This window comes from Pleurodeles waltl, chromosome 6 (genome assembly GCF_031143425.1).
Source record: "Pleurodeles waltl isolate 20211129_DDA chromosome 6, aPleWal1.hap1.20221129, whole genome shotgun sequence".
In the NCBI taxonomy this organism is placed as follows: Eukaryota; Metazoa; Chordata; class Amphibia; order Caudata; family Salamandridae; genus Pleurodeles; species Pleurodeles waltl.
The window spans coordinates 81,044,890-81,062,999 of record NC_090445.1 but is presented as its reverse complement, the minus strand read 5'-3'; the positions used below and the strand labels follow the sequence as shown (position 1 = coordinate 81,062,999).

The window sequence follows — 18,110 nt, the reverse complement described above, 5'->3', positions numbered from 1 at the left end:
GAAATATCTGAAAATGGTGAGAGTTAATGTTAAACCCGAAAATGGAGAAGCCTTTAAAAAGCATCACGCCCAACCTGGGGCTCGAACCCACGACCCTGAGATTAAGAGTCTCATGCGCTACCGACTGAGCTAGCCGGACTGCTGTGCCTATCTTATTTCACACACCCTCTGTGTGTTCTTTGTGAGGCAGTAGTGTGTGGTTATCCCAGGAGGCCCCTTTGTTTCATTTTCTCTGCTGCTGACTCGACACAGGCACCTTTCTCTTTCTCCATCTCTCGCTCTACCCCAGTCTTATGTGCCCATCAGTCTTTCTGGAGCTCACTCTGGTACATACATGCATCTGTCCTCTCAACCTGTCTCTGGGCACATGCTTAAATGTCCAGTAGAGAACAGTGTGAACTCTCCCTGTTTCGCGAGGTGGCAGTCAGCCTCCAGAGCCGTGTTCCGGAGGCTGCCGGAATGGCCGAGCGGTGTAAGGTGCCACATTCAAGAGCAGTATCTTCCCCAGTCCCGTGGCCAAATCCCGCTGCTGACATAAAGTAGTTTTCATACCTACTTTAATCATAACACCAGCGGGGATGAGACCTTAAACTCCTCTTTTTGAAAGGATGGGGGTGAACAGGACGGACCGGAGCGGACTCCGACCTCGCTGTAAGCACAGGCGGCTTAGGCTAGGAAAGGGCGCAGGAAAGGTTCGGCCTAGGACCGCTCCCAGCGGCGCCTCTCAGGGCGGGAAGTGCTGCGTTGTGTGGAGTCCTGTGGGAATCGTGAGGCAAACTGCAGGATGTGTGTGTGTGTAGTTTTAAGCCTCACCGAAATATCTGAAAAAGGTGAGAGTTAATGTTAAACCCGAAAATGGAGAAGCCTTTAAAAAGCATCACGCCCAACGTGGGGCTCGAACCCACGACCCTGAGATTAAGAGTCTCATGCTCTACCGACTGAGCTAGTCGGGCTGCTGTGCCTATGACATTTCACACAACCTCTGTGTGTTCTTTGTGAGGAAGTAGTGTGTGGTTATCCCAGGAGGCCCCTTTGTTTCATTTTCTCTGCTGCTGACTCGACACAGGCACCTTTCTCTTTCTCCATCTCTCGCTCTACCCCAGTCTTATGTCCCCATCAGTCTCTCTGGAGCTCACTCTGGTACATACATGCATCTGTCCTCTCAACCTGTCTCTGGGCACATACTTAAATGTCCAGTAGAGAACAGTGTGAACTCTCGCTGTTTCGCGAGGTGGCAGTCAGCCTCCAGAGCCGTGTTCTGGAGGCTGCCGGAATGGCCGAGCGGTGTAAGGTGCCACATTCAAGAGCAGTATCTTCCCCAGTCCCGTGGTCAAATTCCGCTGCTGACATAAAGTAGTTTTCATACCTATTTTAATCATAACACCAGCGGGATGAGACCTTAAAGTCCTCTTTTTGAAAGGATGGGGGGCGGACAGGACGGACCGGAGCAGACTCCGAGCTCGCTGTAAGCACAGGCGGCTCAGGCTAGGAAAGGGCTCAGGAAAGGCTCGGCCTAGGACCGCTCCCAGCGGCGCCTCCCAGGGCGGGAAGTGCTGCGTTGTGTGGAGTCCTGTGGGAATCGTGAGGCAAACTGCAGGATGTGTGTGTGTGTAGTTTTAAGCCTCAGCGAAATATCTGAAAAAGGTGAGAGTTAATGTTAAACCCGAAAATGGAGAAGCCTTTAAAAAGCATCACGCCCAACGTGGGGCTCGATCCCACGACCCTGAGATTAAGAGTCTCATGCTCTACCGACTGGGGTAGCCGGGCTGCTGTGCCTATGTCGTTTCACACACCCTCTGTGTGTTCTTTGTGAGGAAGTAGTGTGTGGTTATACCAGGCGGCCCCTTTGTTTAATTTTCTCTGCTGCTGACTCAACACAGGCACCTTTCTCTTTCTCCATCTCTCGCTCTACCCCAGTCTTATGTCCCCTTCAGTCTCTCTGGAGCTCACTCTGGTACATACATGCATCTGTCCTCTCAACCTGTCTCTGGGCACATACTTAAATGTCCAGTAGAGAACAGTGTGAACTCTCCCTGTTTCGCGAGGTGGCAGTCAGCCTCCAGAGACATACCCGGAGGCTACCGGAATGGCCGAGCGGTGTAAGGCGCCACATTCAAGAGCAGTATCTTCCCCCAGTCCTGTGATCAAATCCTGCTGCTGACATAAAGTAGTTTTCATACCTACTTTCATCATAACACCAGCGGGGATGAGACCTTAAACTCCTCTTTTTGAAAGGATGGGGGGGACAGGACGGACAGGAGCGGACTCCGAGCTCGATGTAAGCACGGGCGGCTCAGGCTAGGAAAGGGCGCAGGAAAGGCTCGGCCTAGGACCACTCCCAGTGGCGCCTCCCAGGGCGGGAAGTGCTGCATTGTGTGGAGTCCTGTGGGAATCGTGAGGCAAACTGCAGGATGTGTGTGTGTGTAGTTTTAAGCCTCAGGGAAATATCTGAAAAAGGTGAGAGTTAATGTTAAACCCGAAAATGGATAAGCCTTTAAAAAGCATCACATCCAACGTGGGGCTCGAACCCACGACCCTGAGATTAAGAGTCTCATGCTCTACCAACTTAGCTAGCCAGGCTGCTGTGCCTATGTCATTTCACACACCCTCTGTGTGTCCTTTGTGAGGAAGTAGTGTGTGGTTAACCCAGGAGGCCCCTTTGTTTCATTTTCTCTGCTGCCGACTCGACACAGGCACCTTTCTCTTTCTCCATCTCTCGCTCTACCCCAGTCTTATGTCCCCATCAGTCTCTCTGGAGCTCACACTGGTACATACATGCATCTGTCCTCTCAACCTGTCTCTGGGCACATACTTAAATGTCCAGTAGAGAACAGTGTGAACTCTCCCTGTTTCGCGAGGTGGCAGTCAGCCTCCAGAGCCGTGTTCTGGAGGCTGCCGGAATGGCCGAGCGGTGTAAGGCGCCACATTCAAGAGCAGTATCTTCCCCAGTCCCGTGGTCGAATTCCGCTGCTGACATAAAGTAGTTTTCATACCTACTTTAATCATAACACCAGCGGGGATGAGACCTTAAACTCCTCTTTTTGAAAGGATGGGGGGGGGGGAACAGGACGGACCGGAGCGGACTCCGAGCTCGCTGTAAGCACGGGCGGCGCAGGCTTGGAAAGGGCGCAGGAAAGGCTCGGCCTAGGACCGCTCCCAGCGGCGCCTCCCAGGGCGGGAAGTACTGCGTTGTGTGGAGTCCTGTGGGAATCGTGAGGCAAACTGCAGGATGTGTGTGTGTGTAGTTTTAAGCCTCTGAGAAATATCTGAAAATGGTGAGAGTTAATGTTAAACCCGAAAATGGAGAAGCCTTTAAAAAGCATCACGCCCAACCGGGGGCTCGAACCCACGACCCTGTGATTAAGAGTCTCATGCGCTACCGACTGAGCTAGCCGGACTGCTGTGCTTATCTTATTTCACACACCCTCTGTGTGTTCTTTGTGAGGCAGTAGTGTGTGGTTATCCCAGGAGACCCCTTTGTTTCATTTTCTCTGCTGCTGACTCGACACAGGCACCTTTCTCTTTCTCCATCTCTCGCTCTACCCCAGTCTTATGTGCCCATCAGTCTTTCTGGAGCTCACTCTGGTACATACATGCATCTGTCCTCTCAACCTGTCTCTGGGCACATGCTTAAATGTCCAGTAGAGAACAGTGTGAACTCTCCCTGTTTCGCGAGGTGGCAGTCAGCCTCCAGAGCCGTGTTCCGGAGGCTGCCGGAATGGCCGAGCGGTGTAAGGTGCCACATTCAAGAGCAGTATCTTCCCCAGTCCCGTGGCCAAATCCCGCTGCTGACATAAAGTAGTTTTCATACCTACTTTAATCATAACACCAGCGGGGATGAGACCTTAAACTCCTCTTTTTGAAAGGATGGGGGTGGACAGGACGGACCGGAGCGGACTCCGACCTCGCTGTAAGCACGGGCGGCTTAGGCTAGGAAAGGGCGCAGGAAAGGTTCAGCCTAGGACCGCTCCCAGCGGCGCCTCTCAGGGCGGGAAGTGCTGCGTTGTGTGGAGTCCTGTGGGAATCGTGAGGCAAACTGCAGGATGTGTGTGTGTGTAGTTTTAAGCCTCACCGAAATATCTGAAAAAGGTGAGAGTTAATGTTAAACCCGAAAATGGAGAAGCCTTTAAAAAGCATCACGCCCAACGTGGGGCTCGAACCCACGACCCTGAGATTAAGAGTCTCATGCTCTACCAACTGAGCTAGTCGGGCTGCTGTGCCTATGACATTTCACACAACCTCTGTGTGTTCTTTGTGAGGAAGTAGTGTGTGGTTATCCCAGGAGGCCCCTTTGTTTCATTTTCTCTGCTGCTGACTCGACACAGGCACCTTTCTCTTTCTCCATCTCTCGCTCTACCCCAGTCTTATGTCCCCATCAGTCTCTCTGGAGCTCACTCTGGTACATACATGCATCTGTCCTCTCAACCTGTCTCTGGGCACATACTTAAATGTCCAGTAGAGAACAGTGTGAACTCTCGCTGTTTCGCGAGGTGGCAGTCAGCCTCCAGAGCCGTGTTCTGGAGGCTGCCGGAATGGCCGAGCGGTGTAAGGTGCCACATTCAAGAGCAGTATCTTCCCCAGTCCCGTGGTCAAATTCCGCTGCTGACATAAAGTAGTTTTCATACCTATTTTAATCATAACACCAGCGGGATGAGACCTTAAAGTCCTCTTTTTGAAAGGATGGGGGGCGGACAGGACGGACCGGAGCAGACTCCGAGCTCGCTGTAAGCACAGGCGGCTCAGGCTAGGAAAGGGCTCAGGAAAGGCTCGGCCTAGGACCGCTCCCAGCGGCGCCTCCCAGGGCGGGAAGTGCTGCGTTGTGTGGAGTCCTGTGGGAATCGTGAGGCAAACTGCAGGATGTGTGTGTGTGTAGTTTTAAGCCTCAGCGAAATATCTGAAAAAGGTGAGAGTTAATGTTAAACCCGAAAATGGAGAAGCCTTTAAAAAGCATCACGCCCAACGTGGGGCTCAAACCCACGACCCTGAGATTAAGAGTCTCATGCTCTACCGACTGGGGTAGCCGGGCTGCTGTGCCTATGTAATTTCACACACCCTCTGTGTGTTCTTTGTAAGGAAGTAGTGTGTGGTTATCCCAGGAGGCCCCTTTGTTTCATTTTCTCTGCTGCTGACTCAACACAGGCACCTTTCTCTTTCTCCATCTCTCGCTGTACCCCAGTCTTATGTCCCCTTCAGTCTCTCTGGAGCTCACTCTGGTACATACATGCATCTGTCCTCTCAACCTGTCTCTGGGCACATACTTAAATGTCCAGTAGTGAACAGTGTGAACTCTCCCTGTTTCGCGAGGTGGCAGTCAGCCTCCAGAGCCGTATCCGGAGGCTGCCGGAATGGCCGAGCAGTGTAAGGCGCCACATTCAAGAGCAGTATCTTCCCCAGTCCCGTGGTCAAATCCCGCTGCTCACATAAAGTAGTTTTCATACCTACTTTAATCATAACACCAGCGGGGATGAGACCTTAAACTCCTCTTTTTGAAAGGATGGGGGGGACAGGACGGACCGGAGCGGACTCCGAGCTCGCTGTAAGCAGGCTAGGAAAGGGCGCAGGAAAGGCTTGGCCTAGGACCACTCCCAGTGGTGCCTCCCAGGGCGGGAACTGCTGCGTCGTGTGGAGTCCTGTGGGAATCGTGAGGCAAACTGCATGATGTGTGTGTGTGTGTAGTTTTAAGCCTCAGCGAAATATCTGAAAAAGGTGAGAGTTAATGTTAAACCCGAAAATGGAGAAGCCTTTAAAAAGCATCCCCCCCTACGTGGGACTCGAACCCACGATCCTGAGATTAAGAGTCTCATGCGCTACCGACTGAGCTAGCCGGGCTGTTATGCCTATATCATTTCACACACCCTCTGTGTGTTCTTTGTGAGGAGGTAGAGTGTGGTTATCCCAGGAGGCCCCTTTGTTTCATTTTCTCTGCTGCTGACTCGACACAGGGACCTTTCTCTTTCTCCATCTCTCGCTCTACCCCAGTCTTATGTCCCCATCAGTCTCTCTGGAGCTCACTGTGGTACATACATGCATCTGTCCTCTCAACCTGTCTCTGGGCACATACTTAAATGTCCAGTAGGAACCGTGTGAACTCTCCCTGTGTCGCGAGGTGGCAGTCAGCCTCCAGAGCCGTGATCCGGAGGCTGCCGGAATGGCCGAGCCGTGTAAGGTGCCACATTCAAGTGCAGTATCTTCCCCAGTCCTGTGGTCAAATCCCGCTGCTGACATAAAGTAGTTTTCATACCTACTTTAATCATAACACCAGCGGGGATGAGACCTTAAACTCCTCTTTTTGAAAGGATGGGGGGGGACAGGACGGACCGGAGCGGACTCCGAGCTCGCTGTAAGCACGGGCGGCTCAGGCTAGGAAAGGGCGCAGGAAAGGCTCGGCCTAGGACCACTCCCAGCGGCGCCTCCCAGGGCGGGAAGTGCTGCGTTGTCTGGAGTCCTGTGGGAATCGTGAGGCAAACTGCAGGATGTGTGTGTGTGTAGTTTTAAGCCTCAGCGAAATATCTGAAAAAGGTGAGAGTTAATGTTAAACCCGAAAATGGAGAAGCCTTTAAAAATCATCACACCCAACATGGGGCTCGAACCCACGACCCTGAGATTAAGAGTCTCATGCTCTACCAACTGAGCTAGCCGGGCTGCTGTGCTTATGTTATTTCACACACCCTCTGTGTGTTCTTTGTGAGGAAGTAGTGTGTGGTTATCCCAGGAGGCCCCTTTGTTTCATTTTCTCTGCTGCTGACTCGACCCAGGCACCTCTCTCTTTCTCCATCTCTCGCTCTACTCCAGTCTTATGTCTCCTTCAGTCTCTCTGGAGCTCACTCTGGTACATACATGCATCTGTCCTCTCAACCTGTCTCTGGGCACATACTTAAATGTCCAGTAGAGAACAGTGTGAACTCTCCCTGTTTTGCGAGGTGGCAGTCAGCCTCCAGAGACGTGTTTCAGAGGCTGCCGGAATGGCCGAGCGGTGTGAGGCGCCACATTCAAGAGCAGTATCTTCCCCAGTTCTGTAATCAAATACCGCTGCCAACATAAAGTAGTTTTCATACCTACTTTAATCATAACACCAGCGGGGATGAGACCTTAAAATCCTCTTTTTGAAAGGATGGGGGGGGCAGGACGGAGCGGAGCGGACTCCGAGCTCGCTGTAAGCACGGGCGGCTCAGGCTAGGAAAGGGCGCAGGAAAGGCTCGGCCTAGGACCGCTCCCAGCGGCGCCTCCCAGGGCGGGAAGTGCTGCGTTGTGTGGAGTCCTGTGGGAATCGTGATTCAAACTGCAGGGTGTGTGTTTGTGTGTAGTTTTAAGCCTCAGCGAAATATCTGAAAAAGGTGAGAGTTAATGTTAAACCCGAAAATGGAGAAGCCTTTAAAAGGCATCACGCCCAACGTGGGGCTCGAACCCACAACCCTGAGATTATGAGTCTCATGCGCTACCGACTGAGCTAGCCAGGCTGCTATGCCTATGTCATTTCACACACCCTCTGTGTGTTCTTTGTGAGGAAGTAGTGTGTGGTTATCCCAGGAGGCCCCTTTGTTTCATTTTCTCTGCTGCTGACTCGACACAGGCACCTTTCTCTTTCTCCATCTCTCGCTCTACCCCAGTCTTATGTCCCCATCAGTCTCTCTGGAGCTCACTCTGGTACATACATGCATCTGTCCTCTCAACCTGTCTCTGGGCACATACTTAAATGTCCAGTAGAGAACAGTGTGCACTCTCCCTGTGTCGCGAGGTGGCAGTCAGCCTCCAGAGCGGTGTTCCGGAGGCTGCCGGAATGGCTGAGCGGTGTAAGGCGTCACATTCAAGAGCAGTATCTTCCCCAGTCCCGTGGTCAAATCCTGCTGCTGACATGAAGTAGTTTTCATACCTACTTTAATTATAACACCAGCGGGGATGAGACCTTAAACTCCTCTTTTTGAAAGGATGGGGGGGGGACAGGACTGACCGGAGCGGACTCCGAGCTCGCTGTAAGCACGGGCGGCTCAGGCTAGGAAAGGGCGCAGGAAAGGCTCGGCTTAGGACCACTCCCAGCGGCGCCCTCCCAGGGCGGGAAGTGCTGCGTTGTGTGGAGTCCTGTGGGAATCGTGAGGTAAACTGCAGGATGTGTGTGTGTGTAGTTTTAAGACTCAGCAAAATATCTGAAAAAGGTGAGAGTTAATGTTAAACCCGAAAATGGAGAAGCCATTAAAAAGCATCACACCCAACGTCAGGCTCGAACCCACGACCTTGAGGTTAAGAGTCTCATGCTCTACCAACTGAGCTAGCCAAGCTGCTGTGCCTAGGTCATTTCACACACCCTCTGTGTGTTGTTTGTGAGGAAGTAGTGTGTGGTTATCCCAGGAGGCCCCTTTGTTTCATTTTCTCTGCTGCTGACTCGACACAGGCACCTTTCTCTTTCTCCATCTCTCGCTCTACCCCAGTCTTATGTCCCCATCAGTCTCTCTGGAGCACACTCTGGTACATACATGCATCTGTCCTCTCAACCTGTCTCTGGGCACATACTTAAATGTCAAGTATAGAACAGTGTGAACTCTCCCTGTTTCGCGCGGTGGCAGTCAGCCTCCAGAGCCGTGTTCTGGAGGCTGCCGGAATGGCCGAGCGGTGTAAGGCGTCACATTCATGAGCAGTATCTTCCCCAGTCACGTGGTCAAATTCCGCTGCAGACATAAAGTAGTTTTCATACCTACTTTAATCATAACACCAGCGGGGATGAGACCTTAAACTCCTCTTTTTGAAAGGATGGGGGGGGGAACAGGACGGACCGGAGCGGACTCCGAGCTCGCTGTAAGCACGGGCGGCTCAGGCTAGGAAAGGGCGCAGGAAAGGCTCGGCCTAGGACCGCTCCCCGCGGCGCCTCCCAGGGCGGGAAGTGCTGCGTTGTGTGGAGTCCTGTGGGAATCGTGAGGCAAACTGCAGGATGTGTGTGTGTGTAGTTTTAAGCCTCAGCGAAATATCTGAAAAAGGAGAGAGTTAATGTTAAACCCGAAAATGGAGAAGCCTTTAAAAAGCGTCACTCCCAACATGGGGCTCGAACCCACGACCCTGAGATTAAGAGTCTCATGCGATACCGACTGAGCTAGCCGGGCTGCTGTGTCTATCTCATTTCACACACCCTCTGTGTGTTCTTTGTGAGGCAGTAGTGTGTGGTTATCCCAGGATGCCCCTTTGTTTCATTTTCTCTGCTGCTGACTCGACACAGGCACCTTTCTCTTTCTCCATCTCTCGCTCTACCCCAGTCTTATGTCCCCATCAGTCTTTCTGGAGCTCACTCTGGTACATACATGCATCTGTCCTCTCAACCTGTCTCTGGGCACATGCTTAAATGTCCAGTAGAGAACAGTGTGAACTCTCCCTGTTTCGCGAGGTGGCAGTCAGCCTCCAGAGCCGTGTTCCGGAGGCTGCCGGAATGGCCGAGCGGTGTAAGGTGCCACATTCAAGAGCAGTATCTTCCCCAGTCCCGTGGCCAAATCCCGGTGCTGACATAAAGTAGTTTTCATACCTACTTCAATCATAACACCAGCGGGGATGAGACCTTAAACTCCTCTTTTTGAAAGGATGGGGGGGACAGGACGGACCGGAGCGGACTCCGACCTCGCTGTAAGCACGGGCGGCTCAGGCTAGGAAAGGGCGCAGGAAAGGCTCGGCCTAGGACCGCTCCCAGCGGCGCCTCTCAGGGCGGGAAGTGCTGCGTTGTGTGGAGTCCTGTGGGAATCGTGAGGCAAACTGCAGGATGTGTGTGTCTGTAGTTTTAAGCCTCAGCAAAATATCTGAAAAAGGTGAGAGTTAATGTTAAACCCGAAAATGGAGAAGCCTTTAAAAAGCATCACGCCCAACTTGGGGCTCGAACCCACGACTAAGAGTCTCATGCTCTACCGACTGAGCTAGGCAGGCTGCTGTGCCTATGTTACTTCACACACCCTCTGTGTGTTCTTTGTGAGGAAGTAGTGTGTGGTTATCCCAGGAGGCCCCTTTGTTTCATTTTCTCTGTTGCTGACTCGACACAGGCACCTTTCTCTTTCTCCATCTCTCGCTCTACCCTATTCTTATGTCCCCATCAGTCTCTCTGGAGCTCACTCTGGTGCATACATGCATCTGTCCTCTCAACCTGTCTCTGGGCACATACTTAAATGTCCAGTAGAGAACAGTGTGAACTCTCCCTGTTTCGAGAGGTGGCAGTCAGCCTCCAGAGCCGTGTTTGGGAGGCTGCCGGAATGGCCGAGCAGTGTGAGGCACCACATTCAAGAGCAGTATCTTCCCCAGTCCTGTGATCAAATCCCGCTGCCAACATAAAGTAGTTTTCATACCTACTTTAATCATAACACCAGCGGGGATGAGACCTTAAACTCCTCTTTTTGAAAGGATGGGCGGGGACAGGACGGACCGGAGCGGACTCCGAGCTCGCTGTAAGCACGGGCGTCTCAGGCTAGGAAAGGGCGCGGGAAAGGCTCGGCCTAGGAACGCTCCCAGCGGCACCACCCAGGGCGGGAAGTACTGCGTTGTGTGGAGTCCTGTGGGAATCGTGAGGCAAACTGCAGGATGTGTGTGTGTGTAGTTTTAAGCCTCAGCGAAATATCTGAAAAAAGTGAGAGTTAATGTTCAACCCGAAAATGGAGAAGCCTTTAAAAAGCATCACGCCCAACATGGGGCTCGAACCCACGAACCTGAGATTAAGAGTCTCATGCTCTACCAACTGAGATAGCCGGGCTGCTGTGCCTATGTCATTTCAGACACCCTCTGTGTGTTCTTTGTGAGGAAGTAGTGTGTGGTTATCCCAGGTGGCCCCTTTGTTTCATTTTCTCTGCTGCTGACTCGACACAGGCACCTTTCTCTTTCTCCATCTCTCGCTCTACCCCAGTCTTATGTCCCCATCAGTCTCTCTGGAGCTCACTCTGGTACATACATGCATCTGTCCTCTCAACCTGTCTCTGGGCACATACTTAAATGTCCAGTAGAGAACAGTGTGAACTCCCCCTGTGTCGCGAGGCGGCAGTCAGCCTCCAGAGCCGTGTTCCGCAGGCTGCCGGAATGGCCGAGCGGTGTAAGGTGCCACATTCAAGAGCAGTATCTTCCCCAGTCCTGTGATCAAATCCCGCTGCTGACATAAAGTAGTTTTCATACCTACTTTAATCATAACACCAGCGGGGATGAGACTTTAAACTCCTCTTTTTGAAAGGATGGGGGGTGACAGGACGGACCGGAGCAGACTCCGAGCTCGCTGTAAGCACGGGCGGCTCAGGCTAGGAAAGGGCGCAGGAAAGGCTCGGCATAGGACCGCTCCCAGCGGCGCCTCCCAGGGCGGGAAGTGTTGCGTTGTGTGGAGTCCTGTGGGAATCGTGAGGCAAACTGCAGGATGTGTGTGTGTGTGTAGTTTTAAGCCTCAGCAAAATATCTGAAAAAGGTGAGAGTTAATGTTAAACCCGAAAATGGAGAAGACTTTAAAAAGCACCACGCCCAACGTGGGGCTCGAACCCACGACCCTGAGATTAAGAGTCTCATGCTCTACCGACTGAGGTAGCCGGGCTGCTGTGCCTATGTCATTTCACACACCCTCTGTGTGTTCTTTGTAAGGAAGTAGTGTGTGGTTATCCCAGGAGGCCCCTTTGTTTCATTTTCTCTGCTGCTGACTCGACACAGGCACCTTTCTCTTTCTCCATCTCTCGCTCTACCCCAGTCTTATGTCCCCATCAGTCTCTCTGGAGCTCACTCTGGTGCATACATGCATCTGTCCTCTCAACCTGTCTCTGGGCACATACTTAAATGTCCAGTAGAGAACAGTGTGAACTCTCCCTGTTTCGAGAGGTGGCAGTCAGCCTCCAGAGCCGTGTTTGGGAGGCTGCCGGAATGGCTGAGCGGTGTGAGGCACCACATTCAAGAGCAGTATCTTCCCCAGTCCTGTGATCAAATACCGCTGCCAACATAAAGTAGTTTTCATACCTACTTTAATCATAACACCAGCGGGGATGAGACCTTAAAATACTCTTTTTGAAAGGATGGGAGGGGACAGGACGGAGCGGAGCGGACTCCGAGCTCGCTGTAAGCACAGGCGGCTCAGGCTAGGAAAGTGTAGGAGGCTGGACTGGCTTGTAGTGAGTACCAAGGGGTACTTGCACCTTGCACCAGTCCCAGTTATCCCTTATTAGTGTATAGGGTGTCTAGCAGCTTAGGCTGATAGATAATGGTAGCTTAGCAGAGCAGCTCAGGCTGAACTAGGAGACGTGTGAAGCTACTACAGTACCACTTAGTGTCATATGCACAATATCATAAGAAAACACAATACACAGTTATACTAAAAATAAAGGTACTTTATTTTTATGACAATATGCCAAAGTATCTTAGAGTGTACCCTCAGTGAGAGGATAGGAAATATACACAAGATATATATACACAATAGCAAAAATATGCAGTATAGTCTTAGAAAACAGTGCAAACAATGTATAGTTACAAAAGGATGCAATGGGGAAACATAGGGATAGGGGCAACACAAACCATATACTCCAGAAGTGGAATGCGAACCACGAATGGACCCCAAACCTATGTGACCTTGTAGAGGGTCGCTGGGACTATTAGAAAATAGTGAGAGTTAGAAAAATAACCCTCCCCAAGACCCTGAAAAGTGAGTGCAAAGTGCACTAAAGTTCCCCTAAGGACAAAATAGTCGTGTTAGAGGGAAAATGCAAGGAAAACACAAATCAGCAATGCAACAACGATGGATTCCTGACTGAGGGTACCTGTGGAACAAGGGGACCAAGTCCAAAAGTCACAAGCAACTCGGAGATGGGCAGATGCCCAAGAAATGCCAGCGGTTGGTGCAAAGAAGCTCTTACTAGGCTGAAGAACTGTGAATACTGCAGGAACGACAAGGGCTAGAGACTTCCCCTTTGGAGGATGGATCCCCCACGCCTTGGAGAGTCGTGCAAAAGTGTTTTCCCGCCGGATGGACGCCAACAAGCCTTGCTACACGCAAATCGTGCGTTTGGCGTTTTTGGACGCTGCTGGGGCCCAGGAGGGACCAGGAGGTCGCAAATTGGACCTGCAGAGAGAGGGGACGTCGAGCAAGACAAAGAGCCCTCACTGAAGCAGGTAGCACCCGGAAAAGTGCCAGAAATAGGCACTACGAGGATGCGTGAAACGGTGCTCGCCGAAGTTGCACAAAGGAGTCCCACGTCGCCGGAGACCAACTTAGAAAGTCGTGCAATGCAGGTTAGAGTGCCGTGGACCCAGGCTTGGCTGTGCACGAAGGATTTCCGCCGGAAGTGCACAGGGGCCGGAGTAGCTTGCAAAGTTGCGGTTCCCAGCAATGCAGCCCAGCGAGGTGAGGCAAGGACTTACCTCCACCAAACTTGGGCTGAAGAGTCACTGGACTGTGGGGGTCACTTAGACGGTGTCGCTGGATTCGAGGGACCTCGCTCGTCGTGCTGAGAGGAGACCCAAGGGACCGGTAATGCAGCTTTTTGGTGCCTGCGGTTGCAGGGGGAAGATTCCGTCAACCCACGGGAGATTTCTTCGGAGCTTCTGGTGCAGAGAGGAGGCAGGCTACCCCCACAGCATGCACAAGCAGGAAAACAGTCGAGAAGGCGGCAGGATCAGCGTTACAGAGTTGCAGTAGTCGTCTTTGCTACTATGTTGCAGGTTTGCAGGCTTCCAGCGCGGTCAGCGATCGCTTCCTTATCAGAAGGTGAAGAGGGAGATGCAGAGGAACTCGGCTGAGCTCATGCATTCGTTATCTAAAGTTTCCCCAGAGACAGAGACCCTAAATAGCCAGAAAAGAGGGTTTGGCTACCTAGGAGAGAGGAAAGGCTACTAACACCTGAAGGAGCCTATCACAAGGAGTCTCTGACGTCACCTGGTGGCACTGGCCACTCAGAGCAGTCCAGTGTGCCAGCAGCACCTCTGTTTCCAAGATGGCAGAGGTCTGGAGCACACTGGAGGAGCTCTGGACACCTCCCAGGGGAGATGCAGGTCAGGGGAGTGGTACCTATATGTAGTGCACGCGTGTAATGGTGTCCCCGCACTCACAAAGTTCAGTGAATTGGCTCTGAACAATGTGGGGGCACCTTGGCTAGTGCCAGGGTGCCCTCACACTAAGTAACTTTGCACCTAACCTTTACCAGGTAAAGGTTAGACATATAGGTGACTTATAAGTTACTTAAGTGCAGTGTAAAATGGCTGTGAAATAACGTGGACTTTATTTCACTCAGGCTGCAGTGGCAGACCTGTGTAAGAATTGTCAGAGCTCCCTATGGGTGGCAAAAGAAATGCTGCAGCCCATAGGGATCTCCTGGAACCCCAATACCCTGGGACCTCAGTACCATATACTAGGGAATTATAAGGGTGTTCCAGTAAGCCAATGTAAATTGGTAAAATTGGTCACTAGCCTGTTAGTGACAATTTGAAAGTAATGAGAGAGCATAACCACTGAGGTTCTGGTTAGCAGAGCCTCAGTGAGACAGTTAGGCACCACACAGGGAACATATACATGCACACCTATGAGCACTGGGGCCCTGTGTGACAGGGTCCCAGTGACACATACATATAGGCCACAAACCTATGAGCACTGGGGTCCTGACCAGCAGGATCCCAGTGACACATAACAAACATACTGAAACCATAGTGTTTTCACTATGAGCACTGAGGCCTGGCTATCAGGATCCCAGTGAGACAGTGAAAACAGTGACAAACACCCTGACATACACTCACAAACAGGCCAAAAGTGGGGGTAACAAGGCTAGAAAGAGGCTACCTTCTCACACAACCCCCCCCCAAACGAAGGACAATAAGGCTAACCTTGGCCAGTTGAGACTTTATTGTCTAAGTGGTGATAAGTAGAGAGTAGCTCTGCAATAGACTGGTTACTCCCTTTATCATCCACTATATGGTTACTTCCCTGTGGGGATGTAAACCACCCTGTTTGAAGTTTTTTAGCTAAGCAACAATGTGAAGATGTATTTTCAGAGTTTCTATCAGTAAGTTTTAGTTTAGAGCAGTGGGAATTGTCCACTGAACCTATTTGTAGTGATGGAAATGCCAGACAGGGATGCTGTCTCAGAAAAGCCATAGCTGGGCAAAAACTTTGTCCATATGGCTGGAAGAGAGAACAGGGATGCTGTTTCTCTTGGGTTGGAGCAGGGCAGGGATGCTGTCCTATCAGCTCCACACTAGGGCAGGGATGCTGTCCTAAGTGTTGTGAGGCAGTGCAGAGTTTCTGCACTAAAGTTTCTCTGGGAGGGTTGGAGGGATGCTCCATGTTAACTAAAATGGTGCTCTTTTTCTCACCAATGTTAGTTATCCCACAGAGAGGTACTTCCACCTCAGGGAGTCCAGCTTTGCCAGCTGATGATTCCCTTGGAACAGGTGCCACCCCAGGAGAGGTTTCTCCCACCACAGGAATAGTATCCTGAATGGTAGGGTGGTTAGGGGATACTGTGATACCCTTTTTACCTGTTGCTGGAGAGGGATCCTGAGTTTTCAGGCCTTCTCTCCTTTGCTTTTTCATTTCACTTGAAATGAGAGGGAACAATTCCTCAGGGATGCCCAGCATGGCTGCATGGGCATAAAACTCTACATCAGCCCAACCTGAGGCCTCTAGGTCATTACCTAAGAGACAGTCTACAGGTAAGCTAGGTGATACCACCACCTGCTTAGGGCCAGTAACTCCACCCCAACTAAACTGAATTATAGCTAAGGGAAGAAACTTAGTGGAGTTATGGACATCAATAATCTTATACTGTTGTCCAATGATGTGTTGTTCAGGAGGCACTAGGTTTTCAGTCACCAAAGTGAAACTGGCACCTGTGTCCCTGTAGGCCAAGGCCTCAACACCATTTATTGAAACTGTCTGCCTGTACTTATCCATTGTAAGGGGACAAGCAGCCAGTGTGGCAAGGCCAATGCCACTAGGTGTGACAGAAACTGTCTTGGGACTGATTACATCAGTTTCCACTATGGACCCATAAGTGAACCCAACTACACCCTTTGCTTGACTGTTGCCAGCAGTCCCACCACTAGTATCACTACTGCTAGGGGCACTAGAGCTTGATGTATTAGTGGTGGTAGGCTCAGGGGGTTTACCTGGACAGGACTTATCCCCTGGCCTATGGCCTCTGTTTTTACACACAAAGCACCAAGGCTTTTTAATGTGTGCAGGTTGGGAAGAAGAGGAAGAATTTGTTTTATCCCCACCCTCTGAAGAGTGTTTAAGATTTGAAGTGGGATCTTTGGTTTTACCCTTATCCCCATGCTTATCTTGAGATTTTTCACCATCTTTCTTCTTATTGCCATCTTTGTCACCCCCTGTATGAACTTTTCTGTTCACCCTTGTTCTGACCCATTTGTCTGCCTTCTTTCCCAATTCTTGGGGAGAGGTCAGATCAGAGTCTACCAGGTACTGGTGCAACAAATCAGACACACAATTATTAAGTATATGCTCTCTCAGGATTGTGTTATACAGGCTTTCATAATCAGTAACTTTACTGCCATGTAACCACCCCTCCAAGGCCTTCACTGAATGGTCAATGAAATCAACCCAGTCTTGTGAAGACTCCTTTTTGGTCTCTCTGAACTTTATCCTGTACTGTTCAGTGGTTAAGCCATAACCATCCAGGAGTGCATTCTTAAGAACTGTAAAATTATTGGCATCACTTTCTTTCACAGTAAGGAGTCTATCCCTACCCTTTCCACTAAATGATAGCCATAGGATAGCAGCCCACTGCCTTTGAGGGACATCCTGTACAGCACAGGCCCTCTCAAGTGCAGCAAACCACTTGTTAATGTCATCCCCCTCCTTATAAGGGGGAACTATCTTGTGCAGATTCCTGGAATCATGCTCTTTTGCAGGATGACTATGGGGAATACTGCTGCTGCCACCATGGGTATCTAAACCCAACTTCTGTCTTTCCCTCTCTATTTCTAAAGACTGTCTATCCAAATCCAGCTGTTGCTTCTTGAGCTTCAGTCTGGTTTGTTCCACTCTCAATCTATTGAGCTCCCTTTCTAACAATCTGTCATCAGGGTGGGTGGGAGGGACATTTCTAGATACAGAGGTATGATGGGAATGAACAGAAGGAGACCTGTCCCTTACAAGGGGCACCCTAACAGCTTGGCTACCAGCATAATGTGAGAGCACATCATCAGTATGATGTGATTCAACCTCTGTACCAACTATGCTAGACTGTCTAGTAATGGGCAGGCTGAGAAGTTTCTTTCCTGAACCTTTTCCTGGGGGAGTCCCTGGATCAGATTGAGAACCATTAGCTACTTTTTCTACAGATTGGGCACTTATGGCCTTATCCTGTACTCTAAGCATATTAATTAACAGTTCTAAGGAAGGATTCTTCCCTACACTCAAACCTCTCTCTATGCAGAGACTCCTTGCTCCTTTCCAGCTAAGGTGATCATATGCAAGTTTGGACAGTTCAACTTTTTGGCCTGTGCCAGACATTTTTAGAGAGAGTTAAAGTGATAGGCAAAGAGAAAAAAGTTTTCAGAACTTTTTGGAAAGACAGAAAAAACTTTTTAAACTTTTAAGAACTTTTTGAAAGTTTAGAAGTACTTTTCAGCACTTAGAAAAGAGTGAAAAGAGGAAATGCAAAACTTTTTGGCTATGTGTATATACACTGACCTTGTTTTGTATATTTTTCTCTTATGAAAAGTACAATGACAAGAGTGGTAAGTAGTCTCAAAGCACTTATCCCACCGCTGCACAACCAATGTAGGAGGCTGGACTGGCTTGTAGTGAGTACCAAGGGGTACTTGCACCTTGCACCAGGCCCAGTTATCCCTTATTAGTGTATAGGGTGTCTAGCAGCTTAGGCTGATAGATAATGGTAGCTTAGCAGAGCAGCTCAGGCTGAACTAGGAGACGTGTGAAGCTACTACAGTACCACTTAGTGTCATATGCACAATATCATAAGAAAACACAATACACAGTTATACTAAAAATAAAGGTACTTTATTTTTATGACAATATGCCAAAGTATCTTAGAGTGTACCCTCAGTGAGAGGATAGGAAATATACACAAGATATATATACACAATAGCAAAAATATGCAGTATAGTCTTAGAAAACAGTGCAAACAATGTATAGTTACAAAAGGATGCAATGGGGAAAC

At 50.4% G+C, this 18,110-nt stretch overlaps 3 non-coding genes across 3 annotated transcripts; all 3 read right to left on the bottom strand.

Moving 5' to 3' along the window:
* Nucleotides 1-880: 880 nt before the first annotated feature.
* On the bottom strand, nt 881-953 carry TRNAK-CUU (transfer RNA lysine (anticodon CUU)). The gene has a single exon. It is a non-coding gene; the product is annotated as a tRNA-Lys (tRNA).
* Nucleotides 954-4,139: 3,186 nt separating this feature from the next.
* On the bottom strand, nt 4,140-4,212 carry TRNAK-CUU (transfer RNA lysine (anticodon CUU)). Its single transcript has one exon. It is a non-coding gene; the product is annotated as a tRNA-Lys (tRNA).
* Nucleotides 4,213-7,384: 3,172 nt separating this feature from the next.
* Nucleotides 7,385-7,457, bottom strand: TRNAM-CAU (transfer RNA methionine (anticodon CAU)). Its single transcript has one exon. It is a non-coding gene; the product is annotated as a tRNA-Met (tRNA).
* Nucleotides 7,458-18,110: the final 10,653 nt, after the last annotated feature.